Source organism: Choloepus didactylus, chromosome 21 (assembly GCF_015220235.1).
Source record: "Choloepus didactylus isolate mChoDid1 chromosome 21, mChoDid1.pri, whole genome shotgun sequence".
NCBI lineage: Eukaryota > Metazoa > Chordata > Mammalia > Pilosa > Megalonychidae > Choloepus > Choloepus didactylus.
Window position 1 is genome coordinate 45,671,953 of NC_051327.1, and position 10,119 is coordinate 45,682,071.

The 10,119-nt window shown below is 38.4% G+C and overlaps 1 pseudogene; it reads left to right on the forward strand.

Moving 5' to 3' along the window:
* Positions 1 to 1,532: 1,532 nt before the first annotated feature.
* Positions 1,533 to 3,971, forward strand: LOC119517743 (annotated as a pseudogene).
* The last annotated feature ends 6,148 nt before the right edge of the window (positions 3,972 to 10,119 follow it).

Below are 10,119 nucleotides of genomic sequence, written 5' to 3' on the forward strand. Positions count from 1 at the left end.
AAGTTAATAATAGATGGGTATATAGGAAATAATACACCTATTGCAAACTATGTACTACAGTTAGTAGTATTTTAGCATTCTTTCCTCAATAGTAACAAATGTACTATACCAATACTACGAGTCAGTAGTGGAAGGGGGTTGGTAAGGGTTATGGGAGGATTTGAGTTCTCTTTTTTGTCTCTTTTTTCTTTTCTGGAGTGAAGAAAATGTTCTAAAAATTGAAATAAAAATTTATTGTGATAATGGATGCACAGCTGTATGATGGTACTGTGGGCAATTGATTGTGCACTTTGGATCTTTGGATGATTGTATTGTATGTGAACTATCTCAATAACATTAAAAAAATTGTAGCAATGAATGAACAGCTATATGATGGTACTTTGAATAATTGATTGTACACTGTGGATGATTTCATGGTATGTGAATATATCTCAAAAAACTGAATTAAAATATTATCAATTTGCAATGCTTGTGCTATTTGCAGATAAATCAATTATACAAATGCCAAATTGGATTCATGGAGCTAGTAAGCATTGTGATGGAATTAATTCTGCTTTGCCTAAAATAGAACACAGATGTGCAGAAAGTTTTATTCTTTGTGTTCATGGTGATCTACTTTCTCATCCTTGCAGGCAACCTTCTCATTGTAGTGGCAATGGCAAACAGCCCAGCCCTAGGCTCCCCCATGTACTTTTTCGGTCTTTCTTGTCCTTTCTAAATATCTCTTTCTCTTCTAATATGGCCCCCAAAATTATATTTGACTTATTCACTGAGAAGAAAACTATATCCTTCAGTGGATGCATGACTCAGCTCTTTGCAGATCATTTCCTTGGAGGAATGAGATACTCCAGCTCATTGTATTAGCTTATAACCCCTAGGGCCATCTGCAGTCCCTCCAGTACCAGATTACATTGAACCGGTGGGTGTGTGCCCTCCTGGTTGTCATGTCCTGGGCTAGGGAATTTCTTCATGCTTTGATTCAAATCATTTTCATGCTCTGGTTGCTGTTTGGAAGCCCCAGTGTTATTGACCATTTCTAGGTGATCCCCACCCTCTGCCAAAACTCTCCTGCATTGACACTTACATCTTTGGACTCTGTGCCACCAGCAGTGCATTGCTATGTATGCTCACTTTTTCTATTCTTATCATCTCCCTTGTCCTCATCCATTGCTCTTTCAGAACTCAAAGCACTGAAGGACAGTGAGAGGTTCTTTCCACCTGTACTTCTCATATTACCATGATCTTTTTTTGCACCCTGTTTTTTTGTGTATATTTGGTCTATGATCACCTTCCCATTGTACAAAGCAGTAACTGTGTTTTATACTGTGTTAACACTCATGTTAAGCCCTTTAATCTACACCCTCAGAAACACAGACGTGAATAGCCAACCCAGGAGAAAGCCAGCAAAGCCAAGTAAAACCACCACCCAGGAGAAAACTGAAAGAGCAGTTGTTGCAGATGGCTGCATCCAAGGTAGTTATGTCTGTTGCTGAAGCTGTTGCCATGCAGTGAAACCAGGGAAGAGGTCACTTCTCTGGGATGTGATAATGTTAACAGATGCTAATCTTTCCATATGGGGATGGGTAAGCCTTGGCATTATCCTTTATGTAGTAACCTTTGGACAGGTAGTGATATATTTGGCATTTTATATCCTCTGCTGTTTGGGTGGGCATTTTATGGTTAGTCTTTTGATTGGAAAAACAAATGCAGAGAAGTACCTAGATCAGCATGAAGACATTTCTTCCTCCAGTATCAACTGGGGTTCCTAAGTGCTTAGAAGAAATGAAATGGGAAACCAGGGCTATTAAGAGTAATAAATGATTGATGGGTGCCAATATAATTGATTAAACTCTCCAGACAGTTATCCAGTTTTTCTCGAAAGATTATGTCCAATATTTTTATTATATGCTAAGTGATGATGGGTCTTTTCTTCTTGAAATTATGTAGATTCTTCAAACTGTACTCATTCAGTTTCTTACTAGGAAAATATTCTGCCATGCATTTGAAGATTGCTGGTTCTTCCAAACAGTTATCCTTTTATCTAATCAGGTTAATAGAAATAGACTGGCCACTTTGTTTTAGTACATCCATTGTAAATGATTTTGGCACACACCTTCAAGAGTTCAGAGGAGCTCAACAGAAAATAACAGAGAAAGATGATCAAGTACAAGGTACAGCAAAAGATCTTGCAGTACCTTCTTTGAAGTTGAAGCTGTAAGTAGAATGAAGTTTGCCACCATCTAATCTGTACTTCTCATAAAGATGAAGGGATTTGCATGAGGTCTTATTATATTTATTGCTAAATCCTGGAGATTTCCAGAGCAAGATCATGTGACACTTTGCCAGAGAGTTATTCTTCCATTAATAAGTCAACTCACTGATCCTGATTATATTAATCAGTATTTCATATGGATGATCCATGATTCCATTCACAACTGTGAGGTTTTTATGAACATTATTCAATTGAGTGACAATATTGGAGATCTAGAGGCAGTCCAAGATAAGGAAGCAGAAGAAATACAGTATCTTAGATCTCTAGATATAGTTGATGATGATAGCAACACTACTAAAAATCAAATAAATAGCTTATTACTAGATTACTTGTAAAGACTTAAGAATATAGCACTTTCAGTAAGGCAAAGAAATAAATACTGTGTAACTGGCAGCCATTGTTGGGAAAATTGCACAGAACTCCTTGAAAGAAATGTTGCATTACAACTTTTTATGGATTTCATTCAGCAAACTGGAGATCAAGCAAATCTCTTCTGGGTGACAGTGGAAGGATACTGGGTTATAGCCCAATTGTAGCTACAGGTTTTATTAAGTCATCAGAATGATGAAAACATTAAACAAACTAAACCAAAGTTCTTTTAGGAGCAGCTGCTGTTGGAATTTATAAACAGCATTTATCATAAAGAGTTACTTTTGACGACTATTAGGTAGCAAAATTAGAAGATACTTTGAATCGTGAAGATCCAACCCCTGAAATCTATGAAACATTCAAAGGAAGGTGTATGAGTTTATGCTGCGAGATGATAATTGCAGCCCTCTTTTCAGACACATGCTAGCTGAACTGGATATGTTAAAATATCCTAGTCTCAGGAAATCAGATGATGATGATGGAGAATCTTTTATTGGGCCCTATAAAGAAAGCATAAATGTGTCTTTAGATGACATTTAGATGTTTCTGCTGATGACTTTGTACAATTTCATGTTTACATTTCAGACACTGGTGTTTGTAATGATCATGACAAGACATATGCATTATATGCCATTACTGTACACCAGTGCAATCCAACCTGTGAGGAGATTTGGAAAAACTATTGTTGTTATAGCATTTCTATGACTTCCACATCAAACTGAGTGAAGAATTTGAAAATCTGTCAAGCATATTGAAACTTCCTGGTAAAACAGCTTTTAATATTATGGACAGAGATTTTTTTAGGAAAGAGAAAAAAGGATCTAAATGAATATTTGCAGTTATTATTAACTCCTGAAATGATGAAAGTATCACCAGCTTTGGTTCACTCTGTGTATGATTTCCTTGAGAACAAAGCCTACACTAAAGGAAAAGGAGATTTTGCTCTCAAGATGGACTCTTCTATAAATCCACTTCACAATTCTATGACGAAAGTTTCATCCCTTAAATCCTTTCCTGATACTTTGGCAAAGGGAATGACTATAATATCACACAACATGGGCAAAATGTCAGAAAGATTAGTTTAAAATATGAAGCAATCATTTTTCAATGTGTCTTCTTTAATTCCAAAGCTTGAGTCAGATCCAGAACATTGTATGTCTCAGCTCAGCTTGACAGTATGTGGATTATGTTATTCCACTTAAGGTAATGCTGCTTCTCATGGATTAAGTATTCTATTATTTTTTCTTTGCTATTTTGTTTTTTAATGCATTTCTGTGAACTTTAACATTTTACATAGCAGTGATAACTTTCTTATGATCTAATAAGTAGTTAGAGAGCAATTATCAAACAATATCATGGGTCACAGTCTCACAACTTCAGCTATTTCCATTATTGTAAAGTATGACATAATACAGAGAGGTGTTAACTCTCAAGGTACAGCTCAACAAGCAGTTAAATAGGTAATTTCAAAAATTGTTATCAGTTACAGTTCCACAGTTTCGGTTCTTTCCTTATTATGAAATACAGGATATATCCAGAAAGGTGAAGACTTTCAAAGCACAATTCAATGCGTAGCTATACAGCAAATCTCAAAGAATGTTATAGGTTACAGTTCCACCATGTTATTTACCTCTTCCTAGCTGTTCAAACACCCCAGCATCTAAAAAAAAATGTATATATTTATATAAAGTCTCAGTATTCATAGACTTCTGTTAAATCTTACCTTGTTTGTTGCTACCCCTTCCTCTCACTTAATCTCTTTCTCCATCTTAAGGGGTGTCTAGGCAGTGACCACCCTAACCTGATCATATTGAAAAGGGGGTTGATGGTATGGAGGGGGCTGCATCTGATTGTTGTTCTTAAAGAGGCTGTTGCCTCTGGGTTTTAAGACATCTGGCATAGGAACATTCTGGTGGATTTAAGTTTCTGAGAGATAAAACTTAGTGAGTGAATCTTTTATAGAATCTCAGGTAGGGACCTAGGTATTTGGGGACTACTTTTGGTAAGGGCCTGGCATACTGTGACCATTTGGGATATCTAGCTGGAGCTTGCATTAGAGAAATCTTAGGATAGCCTCTCGATGCTATTTGGGAACTCTCAGCCACTGTAACCTCAGCTTGTTACCTTACTTTTTCCCCCTTTTTGGACAAATAGGCATATTCAATCTGTTGCTGCAGGACGAGGCTCATTCCTCGGAGTCATGTCCCATGTTGCCAGGGAGATTCATTCCCCTGGGTGCCATGTCCCTCATGGGGGAGAGGTTAATGAATTTATTTACTGATTTGGGCTTAGAGAGAGAAAGGCCACATCTGAGCAACAAAATAGGTTCCCTGGAGGTGCCTCTTAGGCATAATTATAGGAAAACTCAGCCTCCTGTTTATAGCCCTAGGTTTCATAAGAGCAAGCCTCAAGTCAATGGCCTGATTTATTAAGTAGTGGATTCCTAATTTCACTTAATATATATTCTATCCCAAGACAAATGGTCAGTTTCTTACATTATCTTCACTTAGTTGTACATAGGCAGAAGCCAAAGTTAGTGAAAACAAGAAGAGCAGACATAAGGAGAGAGAGTTCTCCATGTGGCAAGAAGCAGAGATACAAGCACAGGAACCCCAAATATCACAGCAAGCCAACATCAGAATGCTTTGGAATTCGGGGAGAAAGGAAGCCTTGCTGATATCTTGAAGATGGGCCTCTAGCCTTCAAAACCTTGAGCCAATAAATTCATGTTTAAGCCAACCCTTTGTGTGGTATTTGTCATAGAAGCCTGGCAAACTAAGAGACTTTTTGACAGAACTAACATGCTATATAGTAAGAGATTTGTTATAGAAACTGGTTCACATTTTGCCCAGGAGGATTGCCAAGTCTGATTCTTTAGGGCAGGTTGTGAATTGAAAGTGACATTTGATTTCCAAGTAGAGGCAGGCTGATTTAAGTAGAAGCAGAAATTCTTCTGATTTCTGAAATCCTCACTTCTGATTTTAAATCCTCTAATTAGTTGGATGGGGAGACTCCCCACATTAATGTGGGCAATCTCCTTTGTTGATTGTAGATGCAATGAATTGTGGATACAATGAACTTATTATAGATGCAAATCCATCTATTAAATACACTCACAGTGATAATAAGTCCAGCACTATCTTGACCAAACCACTGTACAACATAATGCACCCAACTTGAAATATGAATTTAACCTTCACAGTCAACTTCTTATCATCATGGCACTAGTACACATCAAATTAACCCATAATTAATCCCCAAATAGTGACAATAGCATAGTCATACTTCTGCTACAACAGAAAATGCACTAACCATTTCCCCAGAAGAGGATGCAAGTCCAGAGTGATATTTGGTCTTACTCTATAAATTTTATACTATGACATAAAGTTAATACAACTTATGTTTTATGATAAGGGAGTAAGAGCTGGAAGAAAACAAAGATAGTTACTGCATATATGCCTGTGGGTTTCTGTGTGTGTGTGTGTTTGTGTGGTTATGTATATTTAAACATTCATAACAAAATAGGGTAAATAATTAATAACAAAAGTTTTCCTTCTGCACCTGGTCACATGGTCATAGCTAGTACTTAAAACTACTTTCAACCATTATCCATTCCAATTCTCCTTTACCCTCAGCAAACACCTCATCTGTTGATGGTATTTTGCTTGGTGGGATGACCTAAACCTTCATTCCTAAAGGCTATAGACCATTAGTAGTCCTGACTGGTTTGGGTTGCTGTAGTATTCCATTAATTTAAACATAGGACATGGTAATACTAAGGGAATGCCTACATTCCAGACCTACACTGCCTTATTCCTTATCTCCATTAGCAGTCAAATTTCCCTTCAGTAAGTAGGACCAAAAACCCCAACCAGTACAGTAATTCTCTTGCTGGCTATTGATTCAGAGGCATACAGAGAACAAAATGGCCAGATGGCAGTCTTATATTCCATATCAATAGAATCATTGTTGTGTCACCTGGAAGAAGCACTCCTCTATGTGAAGACTTCTAGGCCAGTGAAAGATAACGTCACAGGGATAAGAAGAAAAGATGTTCCAATGGATCAAATGGGTAATAGTGATTGGTGTCACTCCCTTTTCTTCCTTGTGATTCCTGGGCCATTGAATCCTGGCTATGGGAGAAACAATACTACAGAGTGGACATTGATTTAGGAGAAGATATGACCCCAAAGACCATTTAGTCATCCCTGCAAGGTATTGCTCCCCTGCTGGCACTGTGATTGAGTCTTCAATAAGCCATTCCACAGTTCTATCAATCTACTGATTCAAGACGATGGAGAACTTGTTAAGGTCGGTGAATCCTATGAACATGGATCTAATACACATTTTTTTTTTATTTGTTGTGAAGTGATTTCCTCTAGCAGAAGCAATGTTTATGGAATACAATTACGTTTGATAATTCTGTAAGTCCACAGAAAGTAATTTAGGTTAAAGTAGTTTCCATAGCATTCCGGCTGTCTGGACCTGATTCAGAGGCTCTTCCTTTTCCTCTGGTTCAAGATTTAGAAGCTTTTTGGGTTACTTGATAAATGGGCCTGAGTAGCACACCAAAATGAGGAATATGTTGTTTCAAAATTCCTTGAAGGACAACTAGACATTCTGTCTCTTTATTGTTTGTAGGAGGGGCCAGATGCAACACATTTTCACTTGCCTGAAATAGGATACCTTGACACTGCCCACTCCATTTGATGCCTAGAAATTTCACTGATATGGAACTCCCCTGAATTTTTTTTTTTATTTTCAATGTATTAACCATCCTCTGACATGCAAATGTCTTACCATAAGTCTAAAGTAGTTGCTACTTCTGCTCAATAGGTCCAGTCAGCATATCATTAATAATGGAACTGTATGAAGGGTAATTCAATCAAGTCACCTGCAGAATTGATTATGATATATGGCTGTAGATTTTCTATGCCCATGAGGAAGGCCAGTGCAGTATTTTTGCAAACTTTTCCAGCTGAAATCCAATTAACAAGTATTGGGAGAAAAAACATATTTGCCAGATCAATAGCTGCATGCCAAGTACCTGAGGATGTGTTAGTTTGTCCAAGCAATGATAGCATGTCTAAACATCAACTGCAAGAGAATAATGAGCTGGTTAATTTTATGAGAATCCACTGTCATCTTCCAAAATTCATCTCTTTTCTGCACAGGACAAATAGGAGTGTTGCATAGGAATTTGATACAATCACACCCCTGGATCCTTCAAGCCCTTAATGGTGGCACCAATCTTTACATACTTGGATGAATTTATTTCTGAACTCTTTATTCAGGCCCCTTGATCAAGGTATCTAAATTTTCAGCAATATCAACTCTGATTATTTTAATTTTTGATAAGTGCTAATATCTGATTACGTGAATTGTCTAACTTCATTCTTTTTGTAAGTTGTTTTTAGTATCTTAGTCCTTTGCTTTTGTATCTTAATTGTAAAATCAACTTGTTTATTTCTGCAAAAAATAAAAGCTTCACTTCAATTTAAATTGGGGTTGCATTGAATCCATAGATCAATTTGGGATTCATTAATAGATAATTTCTCCAAAAGGCCTCCCTACCAATATCATATTTCCATACTTCTTTATTTTATTCAGAGTCCATAAACAGCTTTACCTATCCATTAAGTTATAATTTCTTGTTGTGGGACCAGGCATTCATGTATTTTTCAAAATTATTCTAAGTGTTTCATATATATATATATATACATATGTAGATAGATAGATATAGATAGATATATCCATATCCTAGTATGGTCTATTGATTAGTATATTAGATCCCCAACAAAGATAGACTATGTAAAATACACACAAAAAATGTGTCCTTTTACTGTACCAGATCTAATATTCTCATGTTCTAACACATAGAATAGTACAGTTATCTGACTACTGTCTACTATTACCTCTCCTGTAATACCTTTATCCATATGTTTATGTGCTGGTTTGAGTGTATTATGTCCCCCAAAAATCCATGTTCTTTATTACAATCTTATGGGAGCAGATGTATTAGTGATGATTTAGTTTTTCCATGGAGATGTGACTCAATCAACTATGAGTGAAATATTTAATTGGATTATTTCCATGGATCTATGGACCCCACCTATTCAGGGTGGGTCTTGATTTAATCACTGGAGTTATATAAAAAAGCTCATAGAGTCAGTGAGGCGGGGCAAGATGGCAGACTGGTGAGCTGTAAGTTTTAGTTACTCCTCCAGGAAAGTAGGTAAAAAGCCAGGAACTGCGTGGACTGGACACCACAGAGCAATCTGTCTTTGGGCATACTTCATACAACACTCATGAAAACGTGGAACTGCTGAGATCAGCGAAATCGGTAAGTTTTTGCGGCCAGGGGACCCGCGCCCCTCCCTGCCAGGCTCAGTCCTGGGAGAGGAGGGGCTGTCAGCTCCGGGAAGGAGAAGGGAGAACTGCAGTGGCTGCTCTTATCGGAAACTCATTCTACTGATTCAAACTCCAACCATAGATAGACTGAGACCAGACACCAGAGACTCTGAGAGCAGCCAGCCCAGCAGAGAGGAGACAGGCATAGAAAAAAAAACAACACGAAAAACTCCAAAATAAAAGCAGAGGATTTTTGGAGTTCTGGTGAACACAGAAAGGGGAAGGGCGGAGCTCAGGCCTTGAGGCACATATGCAAATCCCGAAGCAAAGATGATCTCTCTGCCCTGTGGACCTTTCCTTAATGGCCCTGGTTGCTTTGTCTATTAGCATTTCAATAACCCATTAGATCTCTGAGGAGGGCCGTTTTTGTTTTTTTTTTTTAAATCCTTTTTTCTTTTTCTAAAACAATTACTCTAAGAAGCCCAATACAGAAAGCTTCAAAGAATTGCAATTTGGGCACGTCAAGTCAAGAGCAGAACTAAGAGAGCTCTGAGACAAAAGGCAATAATCCAGTGGCTGAGAAAATTCACTAAACAACACAACTTCCCAAGAAAAGGGGGATGTCCGCTCACAGCCACCATCCTGGTGGACAGGAAACACTCCTGCCCATCGCCAGCCCCATAGCCCAGAGCTGCCCCAGACAACCCAGTGTGACGGAAGTGCTTCAAATAACAGGCACACACCACAAAACTGGGCGTGGACATTAGCCTTCCCTGCAACCTCAGCTGATTGTCCCAGAGCTGGGAAGGTGGAGCAGTGTGAATTAACAAAGCCCCATTCAGCCATCATTTGAGCAGACTGGGAGCCTCCCTACAGAGCCCAGCAGCCCAGAACTGCCCTGGGGGGACGGCACTCACCTGTGACATAGCACAGTCATCCCTCAACAGAGGACCCGGGGTGCACAGCCTGGAAGAGGGGCCCACTTGCAAGTCTCAGGAGCCATACGCCAATACCAAAGACTTGTGGGTCAGTGGCAGAGACAAACTGTGGCAGGACTGAACTGAAAGATTAGACTATTGCAGCAGCTTTAAAACTCTAGGATCATCAGGGAGATTTGATTGTTAGGG